General features: G+C 39.7%; 1 protein-coding gene across 4 annotated transcripts in view; it reads left to right on the top strand.

The window, feature by feature from the left end:
* Positions 1-26,401, top strand: part of SYT1 (synaptotagmin 1) — a 954,200-nt gene that overhangs the window by 479,886 nt on the left and 447,913 nt on the right. For all 4 annotated transcript variants that reach the window (XM_073620000.1, XM_073619998.1, XM_073619999.1 and 1 more), the window contains one exon: positions 74-138. The gene's annotated coding sequence lies outside the window, so the exon portion shown is untranslated. The remainder of the gene's footprint in view (positions 1-73; positions 139-26,401) is intronic.

The raw sequence follows: 26,401 nt of genomic DNA, 5'->3' as shown, positions 1-26,401 counted from the left end.
AATAATTATTGAGGAATTTTGTAGTTATTATATATTATATAAATGTAACTTTTTTTATCTTTCCTTTGTGTAGGGAGCAGATCAAACTCTGAACTGGAACTATAATAAAGACGGGATTTTACCGATCATATTTAAAAGGTATAGTAAAAATTAGCCTTTTATTTTAAAGAATAGAAATGGTGAATGTTTGCCTTTGAAAAGTAATTCATGTTAATACCATGTATTCCACTATATAAAATTAAAAAGCATTGCCTGTTGGAAAGGGCTGCATGCTGTCTTAACGTAGCCATGAGGCATCCTGATGTTTGTACTATTTATAGAATTCATAATAGATTGTAATCCTATTACAAAGTCGCTTGGTCTGGTTTATCTGGTGCCTGCTCTTGTTATAGTTCAGCACTTTTATATAATACAAAACATAATTTTATTTCCAGTTGAATAATTTATTGCTCATTAGTGAAGAGTCAGTCTTCCTTCCTTTGTATTCTTGCTTTTGATTCCTGCTAACAAAGAACATTTTCTACTAGTTGTATTATTTACATTCTGTTAAATTAAATAGTGAACACAAATGAAATCAAATATCTTTATGCACAATTTTAACAATGTATATCAGTCTATTCAAGACATTTTGTTTTGCCATATTGTCCTGTACTCCAGCACAGCTAACTTTTACAGGCTTGAAATAGTTGCTCCTAACAGATGGTATTTGTACGCTTGCCAGCTGTGCCTGTAGCATATTATCTTTTAATTGCTTAAAGGTATGCCACATATAAGTATTTTCTAAAAATGCTTTCGTTTTGTATCTCTTCTCCTAGAAATACAAAATGCAGCATAATAGTGAAAGTTAAAAAAAAATCCTTTCTAAAACTTTTTGCAGCTATTGTTTAAAAAAAGAATGGAAAAAGTTATTTGCAAAATAAAATGAATACTGGATTAAGGATTTTCCCTTGCTGATTCACAAAAATGGTTGTACCCATTTTGTTTTACAGGCATGCTTTGAAATATTTAAACATTTTATACATTTTTTGGAAAAGCCGTTTTTCATATTGTATAATTCCTGTTCAATAATTGCTACTTGTTTTATTCATAAATTTAATGAACATCCATTATAGACCCAGTTTAATCTTAAAGTAAAGCCCAACTTAAAAAGTGAAAATTGGCCATTTTGCCAATTTTTGTAGTGGGCACATGACCACTATACTTTTCCCTTGGCTAAGCTTGAAAGCCTATGGGTAGAGTCTATGGGTAAGCCAGTAGGCCTGGTGATTTGGAATGTCACAGGCTGACTGCAGGAGACTACAGGTCTATTTCCCTTACTTTTTCTTGCAAAACACATCAAGAACATTTTCTTCATACATTTAGACCAAAATGTATTCTATAGGGGAAAAGGTGTAATACTCATACATGTACATGCAGAATCGGGTGCATACATTCTATGAGGAGTAACACATACTTACACATGTACTGGCACATGTAATACAACATTACAACACTAGGTTTAGTTGATGCACTGGCTATAGAAGCTGATTTACTATGGTTTCGTGCCAGATCAATATTTACACTCTGTGCATGTAAAGAGGGAGGCAAGGAAAAGTCACTAACAATCTATGTGTATAATAGACATGTGCAGAACAGAAACATTTGTTTTGGATAGATTAGTTGTGGTACTAATTTTGTTTCGTTAATTCATTTCTGAATTTGTTTAGTTTTTGTTTTTGTTATATTTAGTTTCCTTTATTCTCTTTTTTGCTAACAAATTCCAAATTTTCAGAACAATTTGAATTCAGATCGGCTGAAAAATGATTGACCGATTCAAATTCTGTGTGAAGAATAGCTGGTTGTTAAGCAGCAGGCCGGGAAGCCAGTGTGCTTCCCTACTGACAGCTGAAATGTAAGCAAAAGAATGCCAGCAATAGAAAATTCCAGAAAAAAAAAAACAGTGCAGGGTCCCACCCCAATCCATACCAGACCAAGGGTCTGGTATGGGTTTTAAGGGGAACCCCACACCAAAGTTTAAAAAAAAAAGGTGTGGGCCCCCAAAATCCATATCAGACTATTATCCAAGCATGCATCCTCGCAGGTCAGGAAAGGGGGGGATGAATGAGAGCCCCCACATGAACCATACCATGCCACATGCCCTCAACATGGGGGGTGCCTTGGGGCAGGGGGGCTCTTCCCCCCACCCCAAAGCACCTTGTCCCTATGTTGATGGGGATAAGGGCCTCTTCCTTACAACCCTGAGTGGTGGTTGTGGGGTACATAGTACCCCTACCCATTCAGCAAAAAAGTGTACAAACTGAATAAAAAATAAAATAAAAAACAATGTCCCCCAATGTAGATTCCTCTCACACTGCCCGACGCACCGCCAGACCCGGAAAAAATAAAAACTTCCAGTCTTGTTAAAGGCCCCCCAACTGCCTGCTCCTCCCATCTGACATTTCTTAAATAGGCAAGGGGTGGAGCCACCCAATGACATCATTGAGCGACCTTGTGCATGCTACGGTCGGTGATTTCACAAGGGGGCGGGGTTACCCGCTGACATTATCGGGTGAGTCCGCCCCTTACCTATTTAAGAAATGTCAGATGGAGGAGCAGGCAGTCAGTGAGGAGCCTTCAATGAGAGAGGAATTTTCTTTATTTTTTCCAGGTCCGACGAGCAGCGTGAGATGGATCTACATTGGGGAATATTGTTTTGTTTTTTATAAAGGAATTGTCCAAAACTAGTGTACTGTCTTTATTCACTTTGTACGCTTTTTTGTGGTGAATGGGTAGTGGTTCCACCTCCCCCCATGTTGAGGGCATGTGGCCTGTTATGGTTCAAGGGGGGTGCTCGCTCGCTCAAATAAGGGTCTGGTATGGATTTTTAAAATCCATACCGGACCCATTCGTTACTATTTCATTTGGAGATCCGGATACATCCGAGTCTCCGAATAACCATAAATTTGGCCGAATTTTATTCGTACCGAAACGAATTGCAAGAGAGCAGAATTATTGTGAGTAGATATACTGTACAAATTTACTTAATTATAACTAGGGACACATTCATTAGAAACATGTTTACCAATTCAGCAGCAGTCTGGCTCTCCCCCTTTCTCTCTCTGGCAGAGTGAGAGGTGATCATCAGCTCCTGTGAGAGATGGGGGTGGGTTGGTGTTTGTTTACCTAAAGTGTTTACACTCGTGATCACCATGATTGTTCACAGTGATCACATTGGTACAGGGCCATTCTGATTGACTCTGTATATTTTGCCTGTGATCTGGGCTGTCTAATGACAGCTCAATCACAAGCATTTGGCACACTGGCCAACCATGTGTGATTTCCAGATTGATGTTTTTAACCACTTCAGCCCTGTAAAATTTGGCTGCTAAATGACCAGGCCATTTTTTGCGATACGGCACTGCGCCGTTTTAACTGACAATTGTGTGGTCATGCGAAGCTGGACTCAAACAAAATTGATGTCCTTTTTTTATCACAAAGAGAGCTTTCTTTTGGTGGTATTTGATCATCTCTGTGGTTTTTATTTTTTGCGCTATAAACAAAAAAGAACAACAATTTTGAAAAAAACACAATATTTTGTACTTTTTGCTATAATAAATATGCCCAATTTTTTTTAACCACTTCAGCCCCGGAAGATTTGGCTGCTCAATGACGAGGCCATTTTTTGCGATATGGCACTGTGTCGCTTTAACTGACAATTGCGCAGTCGTACAACACTGTACCCAAACAAAATGTACGTCCTTTTTTCCCACAAATAGAGCTTTCTTTTGGTGGTATTTGATCTTCTCTGTGTTTTTTTTTAATAAAAGATTTTACTAAAGCAAAATAGCATTACAAGATATGACAAAGGAAAGAAAGACAATACATTTTACATTTTCATGGAATCTTATGGTGTAAAGCATAAAACCCATTATTCTAGGTAGAGGTGCCTAGGTGAGAAGTGTAACAACTATACTGTTCCATATTACTATGTAATAAAGCAAACTATTCTGTAGAAATAACTGGATGGATCATCTGTAAAGGGTCCCTGAGAGCTACAGGGTAGGGAAGCAAAGTAGAGGGAGGCAGAGGGAGGATAGGGGAGGGGGGTTACACCACTAACTTGTATAAAAAAAGTCAGGTCGACAATTTTCAGTATGGTATGAGCTAGGTGCTCTCGGGAGAGTGCTGATATAATAGATTTTTTGGGGGGTGAGAAAATGCTCATATTGTATAGATGGGAGGAATTGCGATGTCCTTAGGGTGGGAGTTAGTTGTTGGATGTGTCCTCCTGTCCCATATTCATGCGAAGAGCCCTATAATATGAGAAAGAGTACTTAAAATTGTCAAGTTCCGCTGGAGATAAAACCGATTCCATGAAAACATTCCATCTGGAGTAGAAACGTTTGGTGAAAATATCACAATTAAAGTCGGTGTTGAGTTTGTCTTTAAAGGGGAACTCCTACAGGAGTAGGAGTTCCCCTTTAACCTGTAAGACTTTAGGTGTACAGAAGGATGTCCAATTCTTTAGGATGGATCTCCGAGCGATGAGGAGGCATATCAGGATCCAATTTGTGTGTTGTGAGTGGGATCTTGCAGACCATGTAAGGAGTAGGGATGGGCCGGACACCCCCCCGTTCGGTTCGCACCAGAACATACCGAACAGGCAAAAAATTTGGCAGAACACAAGAACACCATTAAAGTCTATGGGACACAAACATGAATAATCAAAAGTGCTCATTTTAAAGGCTTATATGCAAGTTATTGTCATAAAAAGTGTTTGGGGACCCGAGTCCTGCCCCAGGGGACATGTATCAATGCAAAAAAAAGTTTTAAAAACAGCCGTTTTTTCGGGAGCAGTGATTTTAAGAATGTGTAAGGTGAAACAATAAAAGTGAAATATTCCTTTAAATTTCGTACCTGGGGGGTGTCTATAGTATGCCTGTAAAGTGGCACATTTTTCCCGTGTTTAGAACAGTCCCTGCACAAAATGACATTCCTAAAGGAAAAAAAGTCATTTAAAAGTACTTGCGGCTATAATGAATTGTCGATCCCGACAATACAGATAAAAGTCATTGAAAAAAAGGCATGGGATCCCCCAGTCCATTACCAGGCCCTTCAGGTCTGGTATGGATATTAAGGGAAACCCTGGGCCAATTTTTTTTTTTAAATGGTGTAGGGGTCCCCCTCAAAATTCTTATCAGACCCTTCAGGTCTGGTATGGATTTTAAGGGGAACCCCACGCCAAAATTTAAAAAAAGCATGGGGTCTCCCCAAAAATCCATACCAGACCCTTATCCGAGCATGCAACCTGGCAGGCCGCAGGAAAAGAAGGGGGGATGAAAGATCGCCCCCCTCCTGAACCGTACCAGGCCACATGCCCTCAACATGGGGAGGGTGCTTTGGGGTAGCCCCCAAAGCACCTTGTCCCCATGTTGATGGGGACAAGGGCCTTATCCCCACATCCCTTGCCCAGTGGTTGTGGGGGTCTGCGGTGCAGGGGGGCTTATCGGAATCTGGAAACCCTCAGATCCCGGCCTCCCCCCGTGTGAAATGGTAACTCAGCTTGGGACAAGTCCTTTATTAAAAAATAAAAAATAAAAATGTCCCACGAAGTTCATTCATCTTCTCTCGCTCCGCCGATGGACCGAAAAGCAAAGAAAAAACAAAGCGGCGACCGACCCACCTCCATGGGAGGCACCCGCTGTATGACGCATCTTCGCTTTGACAGTTCTTATATAACTGAGGGCGGGGTCACACGGTGACGTTCCCGGGTGACCCCGCCCCCCTCTGATGCACGGGGACTTCCCCATGGCTTTCCCGGGGTGTCAGAGGGGGGCGGGGCCACCCAGTTACGTAAATATGTGGCCCTGTCCCCCTCTGATGCCCCGGGAAAGCCATGGGGAAGTCACCATGCATCAGAGGGGGGCGGGGTCACCCGGGAACGTCACCATGTGGTCCCACCCTCAGTTATATATGAAGTGTGGAGGTGGGTCGGTCGTGGCTTTGTTTTTTTTTCTTTTTCGGTCCGTCGGTGGAGCGAGAGAAGAAGATGAATGGACTTTGTGGGACTTTTTTAAATAAAGGACTTGTCCCAAAGTGTGTCTTGTGTTTTTTTTAACATTTTGACACTTTTTTGTGAAATGGTACAGGTACAGTGTACCCGTTACCATTTCAAACATTAGGGCCAGGATCTGGGGGTCCCCTTGTTAAAGGGGGCTTCCAGATTCTGATAAGACCCCCGCCTGCAGACCCCCACAACCACCGGGCAAGGGTTGTGGGGATGAGGCCCTTGTCCCCATCAACATGGGGACAAGGTGCTTTGGGGGCCACCCCAAAGCACCCTCCCTATGTTGAGGGCTTGTGGCCAGGTATGGTTCAGGAGGGGGAGCACTCTCTTGCCCCCTTTTCCTGTGGCCTGCCAGGTTGCGTGCTTGGATAAGGGTCTGTTTTCGATGACTTTTATCTGTATTGCCAGGACCGACATTCATTATAGCCGCAAGTACTTTTTAAATGACTTTTTTTCCTTTAGAAATGTCATTTTGTGCAAGGACTGTTTTAAACACAGGGAAAATGTGCCACTTTACAGGCATACTATAGACACCCCCAGGTACAAAATTTAAAGGAAGATTTCACTTTTATTGTTTAATTTTAAGCATTATTAAAATCACTGCTCCCGAAAAAACGGATGTTTTTAAAACTTTTTTTTTAATTGATACATGTCTCCTGGGGCAGGACCCGGGTCCCCAAACACTTTTTATGACAATAACTTGCATATAAGCCTTTAAAATGAACACTTTTGATTTTTCATGTTATTGTCCCATAGACTTTAACTGTGTTCCGGCGGCTTTCAAATTTGCCCCGAACACCGCATACTGTTTGGTGTTCTGCAGAACATTCAAACAACCAAAGCTCGGCCCAAACTTATGCTTGGACCGAACCATTTGCCTTTCCCTAGTAAGGAGGTGTTTGTCCCAATATCTGAATATGAGGAGTAGAGTGTCTTTTGGCAGTTTCAATAGGGTTATGCAACATATGAAAGATAGAACTTGGTTCCAGAAGGTGGAAATGAAAGAGCACGACCAGAAGCGGTGAGATAATGAGGGTTTGATTTGGTGGCAAAGTGGGCAGGTGGTGGATTTTTGGTTATCTTTGTCATAGAGGAAGGGGATGTAGGCACGATGTATGACTTTTAGTTGGGTTTTCTCTCCATGATTCGTTGGGGATCAATTGTTATATCCTTGTAGGAGCTTGTCCGCTAAGTCAGTGTCAGGGAAGTCTCTGCTCCAATTTGCTGCTGAAGAAGATGATGGGGGGAGTGGGTTTTTGAAGGAGAGGTTTGTAGACGTTAGAGATGGTGTAGGAGCCATTTAGGAGCATTAGATCTGTAATAGTTATTTTGAATCTTTTATTCTCCTCTCTGCATGCATTATGAAGGAAGCTGACACATTGCCCAAAGTAGAAGGCATGAGATTGGGGGAGAGAGAAGGCTGCGGCAATGACTGAGAAGGAGTGAGGTTGCCTTGTTTCCATGTTGCATAGTTGGGAGAATTTGGTGAGGCCTTTTTGTTTCCATAGAAGGAAGGGTTTGTGAACCATACCCGGTGGGAAGTTAGGGTTTTTCTGGATGGGGAGGTGCCTGGATATGAAAGGTGAGAGCTTCAGGCTCTTCCTCAATTCCCTCCATGCAATGGCTGTGTCTCATAGATGGAGTTTGTGCTGTAAAGTAGGGGGACGGACTTCCACTTACAGTGGAGGAGGGCAGCCAGTGAGTAGGGGTGAGCCATTGTTGATTCCAAGAGGTAAATGGAGTATCTGGAAGATTGTGATTGTCAATCTAAGCCTATGCGGAGAAGACATGCTAGGTTATAGGTTTGAACAATTAATACCCCCTTCGCTCCTGGGAAGATATAGTTTCATAAAGGCAATGTTTGGTCATTTGTTTTGCCAGAGAAATTTGGAAATGGCTTTATTTAGTATCTTGATATCTTTGTGTTTCAGATCGTCTGTAGGTATAATAGGCATGCAAAACTGACCATTTTCACTAGGTGACATCTTCCCAGAAGCGAGAGAGGGAGATACATCCAGTTTCCCAATTCTTGGGATATCCTGGTAATCAGAGGTGGGTAGTTAAGGTGGTATATGGAAGAAGGTAGCTTCCCAATTTTTATGGCCAGATAAGTTATGTGTGATTTGGCTACCCAAAACATAATTTACGTCCTCTTTTCCCACAAATAGAGCTTTCTTTTGGTGGTATTTGATCACCTCTGTGGTTTTATTTTTTGCGCTGTTAACAAAAGAAAAGCGAAATTTTGAAAAAAACATAATCTTTTACTTTTTGCTATAATAAATATCCCAATTAAAAAATAAAAAAACAAATTTTTTCCTCAGTTTAGGTCGATATGTATTCTACATATTGTTGGTAAAAAAAAATCGCAATAAGCGTATATTGATTGGTTTGCGCAAAAGTTATAGCATCTACAAAATAGGGTATAGATTTATGGCATTTCTATTATTATTATTTTTTACTAGTAATGGCGGTCATCAGCGATTTTTATTGGGACTGCGATATTGCAGTGGACAAATCGGACACTTTTGACACATTTTTGGGAGCAGTGACATTTATACAGTAATCAGTGCTATAAAAATGCACTGATTACTGTATAAATGACAATGGCAGTGAATGGGATAACACTAGAGGGCAATCAAGGGTGTTCCCTAGGAGTGTCCTAACTGTAGGGGGATGGGACTGTACAGCTACGACGGCTCGCGCAGGGGAGCCAACCTGTCGCTTCTGGAAGCGGTTAAAAAAAAGCTAATTTTTTTCTCAGTTTAGGCCGATATGTATTCTTCTACATATTTTTGGTAATAAAAATTGCAATAAGCGTATATTGATGGGTTTGCGCAAAAGTTATAGCGTCTACAAAATAGCGGATATATTTATGGTCTATCGGACACTTTTGACAAGTTTTTGGGACCATTGACAATTATATATCTCAATCAATTCTATAAAAATGCACTTATTACTGTATAAATGTCACTTGCAGGGAAGGGGAACATACTAGGGACGATCAAGGGGTTAACTGTGTTCCCTTGTGTGTGTTCTAACTGTAGGGGGATGGGACTGACTAGAGGAGATGACAGATTGTTGCTCCTAGCTAGTAGGAACCCACGATCCGTCTCTCCTCACAGAACAGGGATTTGTGTGCTCACACACACTCGTCCCTGTTCTGGCTCTCGTGCCCCCGATCATGCGTGGCAGGCGATCATCGCAATGGCCAACAGCATACATCGGCACCCCCACAGTGCAGCGCGCCTGCTATCCCCACTTAAAAGGTCAACGTAGAGCTATGACGGTTCACAGGAACTTGCCGACCAGCCGCAGTATAATAACGGCGGCTGGTTGGCAAGTGGTTAATGGTGCTCTTTTTTTTTTACAATAGCAGTATAGTAAGGTGGTTAAGGTATATCTGTAGTAATTTTAATGCTGCTGCATTTTCTCCAGATTTCTACAGCAGGCACCTCTAAAGGACAGAAAACTGCCTAAAATTATATGCAGAGCACCTTGGTAACACCAAAGCATGTGATGCTCTAATATGTCCTCTAATACCTCATTGACTAATATGAATTGGGTGGGAGAAGCAAAAAAGTCATCAACTTTTTGACTCTTTGGACAGAATTTGATTCATAGAGCTCTCTGGGTTTTGAACAAATCCAGAAAACTCTGGAAATAAGCATGCTTTTGTGCCTGCACCTGGTGTTGCCATTTATTAAGCCTCAGGCAGTTTATTGGCGCTAAATACCACAGCCATTTGGTAAGAACTTGATAAACTATGGATGAATTGTGCCACTTACTTTAAATACTTTTATCGCTTTACTTAAATTTTTTGTTTTGCAATAAATGTATCAGCACAAGTTCAAATGTGTTTAAGCTCTATAAAATGACCATTAGGCATAGATACTGAAATTCAGCAGGGTTAAATTAGATTTGTTACATCTTGAAACCGAAGTCCCTTTGGTAGTTGGGATAGACTGTAAAGCTGCAAAAAGAAAAGGAGAGCAACATGCACACTGCAATTTTTCATAGTTATTGCTGGTGACACTTCTAAACTACTAGAATGCAAGCTCGGGAAAGCTTATAAATTAGACAAATGAAAGAGTTTCTCGACTGGTTCAAAAGAGCCAACAAATATGTGGAACAAATAAACCTTAATAATGCAAGGCTACATGACAAATAGCTTCATCTAGTCACCTAATATGTTCCTTTATACAAAAAGACAGAGAGACATGCCTCATGGACAATTCAGCACTCAAGCTTCTATATTTTGAATGAAATATGACATATTCATGAACCAGAGCTAAAATATTTTGACATCTTCAATGAAATTAACAAAATAAGTGTTATTGGTTTGCTATATATATGTGCAGTGTATATATACATTTTATTTAGGCCTTTCATTTACATAATTTGTTAGGTATATTTTAAAAACACAGCAACTCTTTTTGAATATTTTGCTATTGATTTTATACTAATCTAATTTGATTTGTCAGACCGAAACCAGTGCAATTCCAAGAAAAAAGTAAAACCAATTAGTCTCAGATGCAGGTTTGCATTTTGGTGGAGTTCCACTATATCCACAGAACACACAGACTCCCTCATGGAGTCAGTAGACATGTATCTATGAATGCCTATCATTGCACCCTGCATTACCAATCATATTCTAATTATCAAAACAGTTTTGGATCTGTTTGGTGGCTGTAAGCAACAATTAAATAAGTAACAACCACAATGAAGATGCTCCAGCATCACTAGCCGTCACATTTTAGTATCACCAAATTAACAATAAAAGGGAGAAGGGTACACTTGGGTATTACAGCAATGCTGGATGAAAAACTGAAATAATAAACAGGTGGGATGGGCTCACTGTGTTAATCCCAAGGCTTAATTTTTAGTTTTTTTCAGGTGAGTACTTTTAAATAATTCTCCTATCCAATGGAGAACAACTACTTAGAATACAGTTGTTCTCATAAGTTTACATGCTGTGGTAGAATTCATGATTTCTTGAACATTTTTCAGAGAACATGAATGATAACACAAAAACTTTTCTTTCACTCATGATTAGTGTTTGACTGAAGCCATTTATTATCAATCATCTGTGCTTACTCTTTTTAAATCATAATGGTAACAGAAACTACTCAAATGATTCTGATCAAAAGTTTACATACCCCAGTTCTTAATACCGTGTATTGACCCCTTTAACATCGATGACAACTTGAAGTCTTTTGTGGTATTTGCGGATGAGGCTCTTTATCTTCTTAGATGGTAAAGCTGCCCATTCCTCTTGGCAAAAAGCCTCCAGTTCCTGGAAATTCTTGTGCTGTCTGGCATGAACTGCACATTTGAGATTTCCCCAGAGTGGCTCAATGATATTGAGGTCAGGAGACTGAGATGGCCACTCCAAAACCTTCACATTATTCTGCTGTAGCCAATGACAGGTCGAATTGCCAACAATTTTGACCAAATTTCCTGTGCCTTTATGGCTCACACATCCCCAAAACATCAGCGATCCACCGCCGTACCTTTCATCACAGGCCTTGTTGACTCCTCTCCAAATGTAGTGTTGATGGTTGTGGCCAAAAAGCTCAATTTTGCTCTTATCTCTGCAAATGACTTTGTGCTAGAAGGTTAGAGGCTTGTCTCTGTGCTGTTTGGCGTATTGTAAGTGGGATACTTTGAGGCTTTTGTGTAGTAATGGCTTTTTTCTGGCGACTCGACCGTGCAGCCGATCTTTCTTCAAGTGCCTAACTATTGTGCATCTTGAAACAGCCACACCAAATGTTTTCAGAGAGTCTTGTATTTTACCTGAAGTTATTTGTTGATTTTTCTTTGCATCTCAAACAATTTTCCTGGAAGTTGTGGCTGTAATTTTAGTTGGTCTACCAGACTGTGGTTTGGTTTCAACAGAACCCCTCATTTTTCACTTCTTGATTAGAGTTTGAACACTGCTAAATGAAATTCTCAATTCCTTTGATATCTTTTTATTTCCCTCTCCAATTTATACAGTTCAACTACCTCTTCCCGCAGATCGTTTGACAATTTTTTTGCCTTCCCCATGACTCAGAATCCAGAAACATCAGTGCAGCACTGAACGAAAGATGCAAGGGTCTGTCAGGAGTCCAGAAATGCATTGAACTTTTACACACATGCACTAATTACAAGCAAACAGATCACAGGTGAGGATGGTTACCTTTAATGGCCATTCAAACCCCTTTGTGTCAACTTGTGTGCATGTTATCAGGCCAAAATCACCAGGGCATGTAAACTTTTGATTAGGGTCATTTGGGTAGTTTCTGTTGCCATTATGATTTAAAAAGAGTAAAAAAAAACAAGAGTAAACACAAACACTAACCACGAGTACATTTTTTTGTGTTATCATTCATATTCTCTGAAAAATGGCCAAGAAATTATAAATTCTGCCAGGGTATGTAAACTTCTGAGCACAACTGTACATACAGTATGTCATTAAACAGTGCATATTACCTATAATAGTTCATAAGTTGTGTCTTTTTTTAGGGCAGGGATTCTTTCTCTTTGAGAAGTAGTGCAAGGTTTTAGGACTGTACAGCTTAAATCCAGGTACTTTTGTTTTTTTCTGATATTAATATTTAATATCAGTAAATGTAAACACTTGACTCACTCCAATCCAGTTGTCTTTTATTACATGAATATTAGTCAATCTGATGGCTATTGCCTTTCTATATTTTTTAATCTTTAATTAAAAATAGAAAAAAATGTGGGTCTCCTTCTAGTCTATGATGCCATCTTAGAACTCCATGTAAATGTCTGGCATTTCCAGTCTCTGGAGGGTTTCTGTGTTGCCCCCTGCCATGATGAACACAGCCAAAAGCACCAACTTAATGCTATTAATCATTTCTAGTGCTCCAGGAGGAGAAGCTGAGCTGCTCAGGTCAGGTTCTTTATAACTTCTAAGTTTCTCATTGATCAAATAAGTTTTTTAAAAAATTACCTTGTGGAAAGTAGAACCAGTAATGGGCAGTCACTAAAATGAATTGCTATTGAGATTAATTTAGTTACAGTTGAGAACTCTGAAGATAATATGCCAATATGAAGATAGTTTTTCACTAGATTTTGTCTTATTTTTTTTAGAATCCAAACCAAAAAATATTGAAATGTTGTTGACTTAGGCTACATACAGTAATAATTAAATAAATAATAATACATAATACAGTAATAATTAAATAACAGAAGCAGGAAAAGTTTTTTGCCCATATCATGTGAGGCTTCCTTAATTCTTCCCTACTCACACTGGGAATTTTATTTAGCATGATATTAAAGATCTGGAATGCAAAGATTTTAAGGGTGTCCCTTAACCATTTTGCACCTGAAGCAATTGTTATTTGGAGATATTTAACACTTTTCAACAAATGACTGATAATTTTCTAATTTCTAAAAAATCTCAGGTTAGAGCTTTTTACTCTAGCAGTTATCAACAGGCTATCGAGGGCTGCCTCCAATTTTCTTTGTCATAAGTAATGATCAAAGTGTAAGCTTCTCTGAATATTTCTGTTTGTAAAGTGTGTCAAGTTTTAGTTACCCGAAGCATAATCTTTCTTGGCTATTGCGGACTATCCACTGTACTCAATGTCCATCAATGTAACAGCTAAGATTTAGAGATCAATAGACAGAGGTAATTATTGACATGCACTTGTTATGCAGCTCTGGGGCTGAGTTCAAATCACATCAGGGATGCTATCTGCATTGCGTTTTTTTTTTTTGTATTTCCCATATTTGCATGGATTTCCCCCCACATTGTAAAAAATACTGGTAGGTTCATTGGTCTGAGACCAACTGAGACTGTGAACCCCTGAGGGGACAGGGACTGAAGTGCCTGATTCCATGTACTCTGAAAAGTGCTACGTAAAATGTTGGCATTATATATATACAGGATAATTAGTATAAAGTATATTTAATATTCAGTGTATTTATGAGGTGCAAATAGTTTGACACAGTGAATCATTTATTTATTGTACTTGTGCACTGATTCTCATTTGGTTTTAATATTCATTCAATTCTATTCAATTATTGGGAAAAAAATAATTAGACCATTTTAAAAAGAAGAGGGTTGCTCTAAATTCAATAGATTTTGGTACACTATTACACTTTCTTTAATATTGTTTTACTTTTCTTTTTAAAAATAGAATGTACCAAAGGACTGTCTATAAATAGTTGCTATGTATTTTAGTCACAAAAAAAAGAAGAAAAAAAAAAACATCTTGGTAACAATATTCTTGGGTAAACTGAAGATTTGGCTTAGAGAAGCTACAAACTGTCTTGAACATTACAGAACAAATCCAGATGAATGTGACTAACTACTACTAGCAACATTTTTACACTATTAGTTGAAGCTACTCTATCGTTGGAGTAACTTAAATATTACTTAAGTTATAATTAATAAATTAACTATTCCATTTTTACATGACATGCTTGTTTAACCACTTCAGCCCCAGAAGAATTTACCCCCTTCCTGACCAGGCCATTTTTTGCGATATGGCACTGCGTCGCTTTAACTGACAATTGCGCGGTTGTGCGACGTTGTACCCAAACAAAATTGTTGTCCTTTTTTCCCCACAAATAGAGCTTTCTTTTGGTGGTAGTTGATCACCTCTGCGGTATTTATTTTTTGTACTTTTTGCTATAATAAATATCCCCCCAAAAAAATAAAAACACATTTCTTCATCAGTTTAGGCCAATATATATTCTTCTACATATTTTTGGTAAAACGCTTTTTCGGGACCAGTGACATTTATACAGCGATCAGAGCTAAAAATAGCCACTGATTACTGTATAAATGTCACTGGCAGGGAAGGGGTTAACATTAGGGGGTGATCAAGGGGTTAATTGTGTTCCCTAGATGTGTTCTAACTGTGGGGGTAATGTGGCTGAATAGAGGAGGAGAGAGATTGTTGTTCCTACTTAGTAGGAACACATGATCTGTCTCCTCTCCCCTGACAAAAATGGGATTTGTGTGTGCACACACAGATCCCGGTTCTGGCTCTGTCACGAACGATCGTGGGTGCCCGGCGGTCATTGTGCCCACAGGGCACGCGCATCAGCTCCAGGGACATGCTGTGGGTGCACACACCTGCTACATCATTTTAAAGAGCCAACATACAGCTACAAGCTCGCGCAGGGGAGCCATCCTTCCGCAGTATAATTGCAGCGGCTGGTCGGGAAGGGGTTAAAGCATGTTTAAAGTACTACAGTCCGTATACTAATATCAAAGGCTGTTATGGATCAACGTAATATTCAAGAGTTTAACTGAAATATAGTAACTGCCATTTATATCATTTGATCTCAGATTTGTTATAGCTATGCTGCAGATTGTCTAAACGAACACATATATTGTTAGGTAAGTTAAGTGCATATGTGATTACATTCCAATCACTATATGTATTTACATAAACACAGCTACATATAAGGATTCTTGGACAAGTAGTAGTTCTGCAGGTCACATAATAGTTACAAATAGCACAATAAATAATATTTGCAACACAATGTACAGCATATGTACAGGGGGTTACATGAAATTTACTAATTATACACAAATAGTAATTTTACAATTTAATGTACAGTACAAGTATGGAATTAGTTTACCTCTCAGCTTTTTGTCAGGTCATACTTATTGATTTTGTGTGCTAGGATAAAGAGAGACATCACAGCTTGGTAACAGTTCATTGAATTACATCTCCCCTCCCGTTTCTGTACAGTGGCTAATATAAGGCACACAGATTGGTTGCTACACCTAGCAAATGTACATGGGGCCCAGCCTGATTGGAGGATCTAAATAAGGTTGCTGTTTACAACCTATGTGAGATTTGATAAGGAAACAAAACAATGGCCAGGCTTCTGAAGTAGAGTCATGGTAACACCAATTTGGAATTTGGGAGTGAAATAATATGTGGAAAAACACAATCAATAGTTTAAATATAGTTTCACTAATTATATTACACAAGCAAACTTTGAATGGTGTAATAAAGGATTCCACGCAGTGGATGAAATAAATAAATGTATAAATAAAAATGGATGAATGGCTGCTAACACCGAACACAAACACTGCTAGGTGGTTAAGTGTAGTAAACTATTATATTTTCAAACTTGAAATGGTAACACTATTTTGCATTGAATCTATTTTTGCTAGAACACTTATCTAATAAAACAGTTGAATTCCAATTGGCTACTGTTTGTTTTTACAATTTGCACTTGCTGCTTTACTCCTTGCATTTTTGATAAATTAATCTGGTAGATCGACAAACTACAACTAAATGTTTAAAAACATAGAACAAAGCTTTTATCATGTTTTAGTTTGATTTATATAATCATTCCTACATTTTCTACATCTTTTTTTTAATTTTTCATAATTGCTCCTAAAATAGAAAACATGGCACTGATTTAAGCCTGGTATTAAAATAAATAAAAAAATTACACATAGAAGACCTTTGCCTTTTAAAAGAAACATTGTGAAAATGACAGTATCTCTACAAGTGCCCCAACCCATCTATACTCACCTGACCAGTGGTCATCCCCTGCTTGTTCCTCATCCGTAGCTATACAAAATACCTGACACTGTCAAGTATGGAGGAGAACATGACCTCCCTATGACAGTGCTTGGGTCTAGCAAATAATCACTAGGCCCAAGCACTGCCACATGGCTGGAGAAGTGACATCGCCACTTGCCCAGGTTTGCTGGTGCCATTCATTTTGGCACTTGAAAGTTTTTAGTATGAGGATGCTGTTTTGCCAAAAGAGATGAGGGGGTGGAACAAAATTTGCTGTAGAAAATAGATTTGTATGAGAAAGTCCCACTCAGGGCATAATTACATGAAGTCACTCTCTAGCATTCTCTGGTGAGTTCAAGGTGGGTAGCAGAACCTTGATGCTCAGGGCTTACAAGAAGCGAGTTGAAAGACTCTGAGCATCATTTAACACAGGAGGAATGGCAAAGAGAGTATGTTGGGACAGTGCCAGAAAGGAGGTGAGTATGAAAGTTAAAACTGATTTTTATTTTGGTGTCCAAGTTTAAGTTGGATTATAAATGAATACAATAAAAAATTGACTAAGCCTGAGTGTCAAGCATGCTGTTTTTGTAGAAAAAAGATATCTATGAAATCAACCATGTTTTGGCAAATATAGTGTATTAAAGACTTTAAAAAAGAATGATCATTATTTTTATTTTTTTTTAACTCCCCGGGGGACCAAGTGAAACTATAGCACTTTGTCCCATCTTGATCTGTGGCTCTGCTGTCCCCTAACATACTCCTACATGCTGGCTGTAGCCCCACCCCCGTTTATGGGGCATCACTGTGAGGGGAAGTACAGTCAGCACAGAGCCCCACCTATAAACATAAAACATATTGCGCTTTCACTATCATGAAGGAACAAGCAGTGCTGTTCATTCCGTCATAATCGTAAAAGATCATTCAGTGCTTTAGCTCTGTGTGTAGAATTGTTTTCCTTTTTTTGTACAAGCAGCTCCAGATAAATTACAAAGAGCCACAACTCTGAATGATATATGAACTGGTGCCATGTATAACACAGCCTGACATTGCTGATCTCTCATTCAGAAAACAGAAAGCTCACACATCACTGCAGCATCCATTCGCTGGGCTGTAGATGTGAAGAAGCAGCCCTGATAGACTTTTTTTGTGAAGTTCTCTTTTTTTTTTTTATAAATGGCAGCATTGGTCTCTTCAGGAGTCCATGCTACCAGAGACTAGAGTTGTCATTCACAAATCTGTCTACTTTCTAGCAGCATTGTTGGATATGGTAGAAAAACTTCTCTGACCACGCTGCTTAAAAATGAAGGGATGAATTTGAGCAGGACCACATGCTATAGCACTTGGTACCCTGTGGTATTAAACCAATAAAATATGTAATGATACTTCTATAATAACTTGCATTAAAATGATTAATAACTAATTGATCTCAAAAGTCACTGGTGTCTCTGAAGAATTCCGCTATGCACTGTTTGTATCTAAACTTGCCCTACAGCATAATCACAATTTAGAATCAGAACATCTGTGGAAAAAAATCTTAATATGTAAAGAGATTGATTTGAAAATCTTTTGGTAAATGTTTTGGTTGAGTGTAATTTTTAGCCCCCTTAAGATATTGTATGCATGCATACAGTATATGTTCATGCTGTAGAGAATCATACAGGTCAATAATCTCAATTGTCTAGACTTCTTAATTGCCTGATTATCACAGACAGATATCAGATTCTGGGCTGAATATACAGTAAGCTGACATCCCATTACAAGGAAAGCTGGTGAAAGTGTTACTTGTTTACATTCAGCCATTTCCAGTGGTTTTCATTTTAAAACAATATCTATTGTTTCCATTACACAAATATTCTACTTTAACAGTCTATAAATATCTGTATGTAATATATGTAAAGCCTCGTACACATGATCGGATTTTCCGCAGACAAAACCTCTGGCTTTTGTCCGAAGGCATGTGCCTGGATTTTGTCTTGCATACAAATGGCAAGGAATTGTCGCCAACAAACAAAAAAAAATATTGAAGAACTCATGGTTTTTCAGCTCTTTAGCCCCACCCTTTGGGCTCCTTCTGCTAATTTCATGTTAGTAGAAGTTTGGTGAGTGTTGATTTACACTTTTCATTTTGTGCTTTTCATTTAGTGCCTTTCAGTTTGCGCTTTTCATTTTGTGCTTTTCAGTTCGTTTCTGAATGGCCGTTCGTCAACCAGACATGTTGCGGAATCTGAGGAGATAACGTGTTATTTATTATTGGCCTTGGCTTTATTGCTTTGACCCAAGTCTAGTCCAGGAACAGGAGGAGGAGGATTTCTTGGACCAAAAATTGGTTGCTTTATTAACCACTTCCATACCGGACCTATTCTGGCACTCCTCTCCTACATGTAAAAATTTTAATTTTTTGCTAGAAAATTACTCAGAACCCCAAAACATTATATTTTTTTAGAAGACACCCTAGGGAATAAAATGGAAGTCATTGCAACTTTTGATCTCACACAGTATTTGCGCAACAATTTTTCAAATGTGTTTTTAAAAAAAAAAAACAGTTTCATGATTTAAAAAAATAACAAAACAGTAAAGTTAGCCCATTTTTTTTGTATAATGTGAAAGATGATGTTACGCCAAGTAAATAGATACCTAACATGTCACACTTTAAAATTGCGCACACTCATGTAATGACGCCAAACTTCGGTACTTAAAAATCTCCATAGACAATGCTTTAACATTTTCTACAGGTTACATGTTTAGTGTTACAGAGAAGGTCTAGTGCTATAATTGTTGCTCACGCTCTAACGCACGCAGCAATACCTCACATGTGTGGTTTGAACAGCGTTTACATATGTGGGCGGGACTTGCATGTGCGTTCACTTCTGAGTGTGAGCTAACGGGGGCATTTTAATTTTTTTTTAAATTTTTTTTTTATTTTACTTTTTTTATTTTTACACTTTCTTTTACATTTTTTTTATCACTTTTATTCCTATTACAAGGAATGTAAACATCCCTTGATAGTAATCGTTCATGACAGGTCCTCTTTATGGAGAGATGCAGGGTCAGTAAGACCCCACATCTCTCCTCCAGGCTGGAAAGCATGAGATTGGAAAAAAAATCATGATCTCATGCTTACCAGCCACGATCGTGGCTTTGTTTACATCCGTGGCCCAGACGTGACGTCATAACGTCGCGCCCGGGCCTCCGACGGTCATAGAGATGACTGATGACCATCTGGTCACCAGTCATCTCTATGGTCATCATCCGGCTGTGGCCAATTCTTTCTCTGGGTCCCTGGTGGCATGGGAGAGCCTGGAGAAGCATCGGATGGCGGCGCAAGGGGGGGTGTCCCCTCCCGTCGCCTGTAAGAATGTTCAAGCGGTGGAACCACCACTATGATCATTCTTATGGTACACAGAATCGCCGGCTGAAAACAAGGATATCTGAATGATGCCTGTAGCTGCAGGCATCATTCAGATATTCCCACTGAAAGTCAAAAGTTTGGGCGGGAAGTGGTTACTCCTGACTAATTATGTCATATGCCTTTGCTGCAGGAGCTCCAGAAGAATAATCCAGATGATTTTCGGAATTATCTCTAGGTGACAGACCCCTGCTTTCACCAACTCTTTGCATTGTTGACCCCCTATATTAAGAAGCAGGACACATGCATGAGGCTTTTATTTTATTTTTTGGTTGAATAATGATTTGATTTGATTTGGTATATTTTCTATATTTTTGGATGCATAGAATGCACTTTTTGGTTACGTTCTATTGGCAGATAGCATGTCTAATTATATTTGTTATCTTTTTTTAATGCACAGTAAAATAATTGTGTAGAATAATACTTGGCTATGTGTCTTACTTCAAATGACAGTTTGGGAGTAGGCAGTTACATTTAAAAAAATACAATGTAAAATTGACAAGGGACACCAACATAGTTGTATATTTGATCTTAAAAACTATGGGATAATGGTGTTGTAGTAACTTGCCCAAAAAAAAAAACAAAAAAAAAACATAATAATATTATTCTTGATATCACTAGAAAACAAAGGCCTTTTAAAATATGTTTGCCATAACTCCATCATTATCACCAGCAAAGCAGCTTCATTATTATCCCATTCAAAAAGAAGAAGAGAATGTGCATTGCATTTCGAGATTTCATAATTTGCCACGTCATGAATGTTAATTCTCTATTATGAATGCTAGTTTACAAGACTGACCACTTCTGGCTTGTCTTTTCTTCGAGCATGCGTGTTTATATTTTGGGCTCGGAATATCCGACAACAGACATTTGTCCGCAGAAAATTTTAAAGCCTGCCATCCAACATTTGTCTGAGGAAAATCCGACAACCATTGTCTGATGGAGCATACAAATGGTTGGGTTTTCCGCCAACAGCCTGTCATCACACATTTCCCGTCAGAAAATCAGATCGTGTGTATGTGGCTTTAGTGTAAAGAACTGTACAAATATAAATAATGAATGTACACAGCATAATAGATCAATCAGATATTTGTATGTGAAGTCAGTGGAAATTTATGGCTGGTCTTGGTGCTGATTTCTACACCAGCGCCAAACTTTGATGATTTGTGTGGCTGCATTATGCTGTCCCTAGGCATGACATCTTCCTAAATCTCAGACACTAAATAAAATTGTAAGTTCTTTGCGGATTGAGTTTATCTTCTCTGCATTGTTATGGTTGTTTTTATTTGTATTTACTCATTTATTTTTTTCACAATTGACCACAGGATGTGGAAGGTGCATAAATAATCAACAAAACTAGAAAAGTTGAAAAGAGCAAATAATTCAAAATTCAGCCCTAAGCACACATGCATTGTTTTATCTTGGCATTTTATGTACTTTCTGCAAATACTATACCTAAAACATGATTTTTAGCAAGCACATTTCAGCTTTGGTGTCCGAACACTGAATAAAGATTTTAAAGCCCAATTGCTAACTCCAAGACCCAATCACCCCCTCTGCTGCCCAGGAGACTGCCTTCAGAAATTATTTTATGCTTTCTTTCATAGTTCCCCTTTTCAGATGTCTTCAGGCTGCTAAAGTGACACACAGACACTGGCCATTCTTTACTGATACAGAGAGATGTGCTGATATGATAATGTAAGCACATTCTCTGCATCATTACGCTGTGATTGCAGGGTGATGTGGTGACACCCCCTTTGGGCGTGAGGGGTCAGTGATGCCCCGCACTCCTTTGTTTTCTGGGTTAAATGACACCGTGAGGTTGATTTACTAAAACTGGAGAGTGCAAAATCGAGGCCATTCCGCTTCCATGTTTTTTTGTCAAAGCTTATTTGAACAAGCTAAAGTAGAATCTGATTGGCTACTATGCACAGCTGGATGTGAATTTTGCACTCTCCAGTTTTAGTAAATCAACCCCTGTATGTTATAAGGAGTTTTTCAAGTGAAGCACTGCACAGGAGATGAGTGCAGCAGACTGAATTGCATTATTTATATTCCTACTGCTTGGGCATAATTTTTTTTTAATTTAGCTCAAAGTTGGACTATAAGGCTACATCTCCACGGACGTTTTAAAAAATGGGCTGTAAAGCCAGTACAGACGCCAGGAAAAAAGCAGCATTAAAAACACGATTTTATCCGCGTTTTGCATTGAATTTGATGCATGTTACTCCGCTTTCAGCCGCATTTCTCTGTCTCTATTCAAGATCAATGGTTCCCTAAGGGGGACCATTGATTTGAATAGAGGTCGTACCAGAAGTTGGATCAAGAGGATTGGTATGGTCCAGGAGAGGGGGGCGCTCGCTCGGATAAGGGTCTGGTATCGTCTTGGGGGGGAACCTCACGTTTTTCTTTTTTTTACAGTTTCGCTGGGTTCCCCTCTCAAGATTCACAAGTCAGATCTTGATCCAACCTCTATTCAAATCAATGGGCTACCATATGGAACCATTGATTTTTAATAGAGACAGAAACGCTGGATGAGGCTTAACACAGCGTTAAGCCTTGTTAAATCACGTTTAACACCTTTTGCCGGCGTCTGACATTTTTACAGCTCTAGCACTGGAGCCTCAGAACGTACTGGTACTGGGGTTTTTTTGCAGCTTAAAAACAGCTATGCCATTTACAGCTCAAAAACGCTATGGTGGGCATGAGGCCATAGGCTAACATGGAGAGGCGTTTGTAAGCTGCAAAAAACACTCAAAAAAGTGGCTGTAAAAACGTCCGTGGGCATGAGGCATAATAGGCATCTTGGCTGTAGTTTTAAACTACATTATAGAACATGTTTTCAAGCTTTAGGCAGTGCTGTTTCTTAAAGCTACCGAATACTTCTTAAACAATTAGTCAATGTTTACTCAATTTAATGCATTTAAGTCTGGCATAAAACAATGGCTGTGTTTTTAGGACTTTATAGTTAACAAATATCAAGGCAAAAAAATTACATATATTAAGGTTAGGGCACATATGCAGTTCACACACTAGCCACACTGCTTAGACTGCATTATGGTTTCCATAGTCATACTGGGGTTGACGTATTAAAATTGGAGATTGCAAAATCTGGTGCAGCTCTGCATAGAAAACAATCAGCTGTCAGGTTTTCTTTCAAAGCTTAATTGAATAAGCTGAAATTAGAAGCTAATTGGCTACCATGCACAGCTGCACCAGGTTTTTTACCCTCGTTTAAGGCTCAATTCACATCTATGCATGTTGCTTTTGAGCATTTCTGCAGTGCTTTTTGCAGAGCTTGCCGCGTTTTTGGACACGCATTTTTACCGCGATTTTACCGCAATTTTGCTGCGATTTGGGTTTTGCAGGTTTTTGCTAAGGAGGGGGCTGGGAAGCCAGTCATTGCATCCTTAACAACCAATGAGTCGTCAGTTGTCAGCGGGCTCCCTGCTGAATGTAAAAACAAAGAATTACCGGCTAAAAAAAATTGAGAGAAAAAACAGCGTGGGGTCCCCCGAGGTCCATACCAGGCCCTTGGGTCTAGTATGGATTCGAAGGGGACCCCCACACACCAAAATTTTTTTTAAAAATGGTGTGGGGTCCCCCCAAAATCCATGCCAGACCCTTATCCGAGCATGCAGCCCGGCAGGTCAGGAAAGGGAGGGGACGAGGCAGCGCCCCCCCCTCCTGAACCATACCAGGCCGCATGCCCTCAACATGGGGGATGGGTGCTTTGAGGCAGGGGGGCTCTGCACCCCCCACCCCAAAGCACCTTGCCCCCATGTTGATGGGGACAAGGGCCTATTCCCAACAACCCTTGCCCGGTGGTTGTCGGGTCTGCGGGCGGGGGATTATCGGATTCTGGAAGCCCCCTCTAACAAGACCCATCATGCCGTGGGCGGTGATGTCACAATGGGTGTGACCTCTGGATGACGTAATCTGATTGCCATGCCCCCATCGTTATTTAGGAAATGCAGGACATCGGCACCGACAGATCAATGGGATGCAGCATCGGAGGAGGGTCATCGGCTAGAGCAGCAGCAGAGGAAGAAGAACACCGGACAAAGAAGACGGAAGAAAGAGCAAAAGATGAAGCAGGGGGTGAAGGAGAGGACCGGAGGATGAAGATGCGGGAGAAGATGGAGGAAGACCAGAGGTGGAAGCAGAGAAGAAGAAGATTTTTAATAAAAGACTTGTCAAAAACTGTCTACTGTATTTTTTAATAATACACTACTTTTTTTTGTGAATAGGTAGGGGTACAATGTACCCCATACTCATTCACATGGGGGGGCCGGGATCTGGGGCCCCCTTGTTAAAGGGGGCTTCCAGATTCCGATAAGCCCCCCGCCCGCAGACCCCGACAAACACCGGGCAAGGGTTGTCAGGAAGAGGCCCTTGTCCCCATCAACATGGGGGCAAGGTGCTTTGGGGTGGGGGGTGCAGAGCCCCCCTGCCTCAAAGCACCCATCCCCCATGTTGAGGGCATGCGGCCTGGTATCGTTCAGGAGGGGGGGCATCCTTTTCTGATCTGCCGGGCTGCATGCTTGGATAAGGGTCTGGTATGTATTTTGGGTCTAGTATGGATTCAGAGGGGACCCCCACACACCAATTTTTTTTTTTAAATAGTGGGGGTCCCCTCTGAATCCATACTAGACCCAAGGGCATGGTATGGACCTGGGGGGACCACACGCTGTTTTTTTTTTTACAATTTTTTTTTTTAGCCGGCATTTTTTTTACATTGAGCGGGAATCCAGCTGACAGCCGATGACTCATCGGTTGTTAAGGATGTGGTGGCCAGCTTCCTGGCCCCCTCCTTAGCAACCAGCTATATACAGTGTAAATAAAAGAAGTAAAAAAAGGCAAATCGCGGCAAAATCGTGGTAAAATCGCAGTTAAAAACACGGTACTTGCGTTTTGCATGCGGGTCCATTGAATTCTATTACATGCAAAACTCTGCATTTTGCGGGAAAAAAGTCTCCGACCCTTTCCAAAAACGCAGAGGCACAAAAATGCATTGATGTGAACATGTTCCATAGGATCCCATGTTAAAAAATTTCCCTGCATTTCTGCAAAATGCATCAAAAAACGGATTAGTGTGAATCAAGCCTTAGTGAATCATCCACACTGTTCTTGCTTTGCAGCCTCCCGTGTCATCTCCCTTCTTATTGGACAATAAATGTACACAGTCCCAACCTCCTACTCTCCCAGAGTCTAGTTTTTGAAACGGGACTTATGGAAATGTAAACCAATATTTTGTGCATTCGGATTTAGAAATTTCATAACATTAACGTAATTTTTTCAATACATTATACATACATACATACATACATACATACATTAGTAAATTATCTTTTTTTTTTTCTGCATAAACAGATGACCTCTAATGATACATTTTCTTTTTAAAACGCAGGAAATGATTGTTACAGCAACAGTCTCCAAATAATATTCATCCTTTAATATTTAATTGCATATAATTTAATATTTATGAGTTCTTTAATAATATATAGCCATTTAGATTTACTTTTCGTACCAAAGTTTAAAAGCAGGAGTGAACTGTGTTATTAAATTTTATGCTACATGGCTGGCTTGTGTTGTCAAGTAGTTAGAGGGAAAATTAAACTGTCAATGCTAATAATCTTTTGTGCCTTCCGTTTTTCATTTTCTAAATACTTAAAATACAAAACAGTTATGTATTGTTTAAACATTAAAACAATTTTGTGGTAGTGGTAATTCTATGCAGTTATTTTCTAACTAGATTAAGATGACAAAAAGGCATTTAGAAAAGTGTAACCACATTTTAAAGTGTATATAAAATGAGAACAAAACTGTAATATGTTTCACCTTTTCTGTGCTTAGATGTCATTCAAGGACATGTTTACTAGGATTAAAGAACACCTCCCCATCTCTTCTTTACCATATTATAATAGGGAAGTGTTCTGTAGTCCTAACACACTTCCTGATAATATTAAGGCTCCTTTAACACTGAGGCGCTTTGCAGGCACTAAAGTGCTAAAAATAGCGCCTGCAAAGCGCCCTGAAAGAGCTGTTCAATGCAATCCAATGTGAAAGCACCGAGGGCTTTCACACTGGAGTGGTGTGCTTGCAGGGCGGTCTAAAAAGTCCTGCAAGCTGCATCTTTGGAGCACTGTAGGAGTGGTGTATTTACCGCTCCTAAAGCGCCCCTTCCCATTGAAAACAATGGGGGAGCGTTCCAAACCCACCTGGAAAGCGCCGCTACAGCAGCGCTTTCCAGGCGGCTTTAACCCTCTTTCAGCCGCTAGCAGGGGGTTAAAACCGCCCTGCTAGCGACGCTAAAATGACGGTAAAGCAGCGCTATATTTAGCGCTGCTGTACCGCCAGCGCCCGCACACCTCAGTGTGAAAGTAGCCTTAGTGTTATCAGGAAGAGTGCACAGGATACAGGGCAGGGCTGGATTTCAGG

This window comes from Aquarana catesbeiana, linkage group LG03 (genome assembly GCF_042186555.1).
Source record: "Aquarana catesbeiana isolate 2022-GZ linkage group LG03, ASM4218655v1, whole genome shotgun sequence".
NCBI lineage: Eukaryota > Metazoa > Chordata > Amphibia > Anura > Ranidae > Aquarana > Aquarana catesbeiana.
The sequence above is the reverse complement of the archived record's forward strand: the minus strand, read 5'-3'. Positions and strand labels throughout refer to the sequence as shown.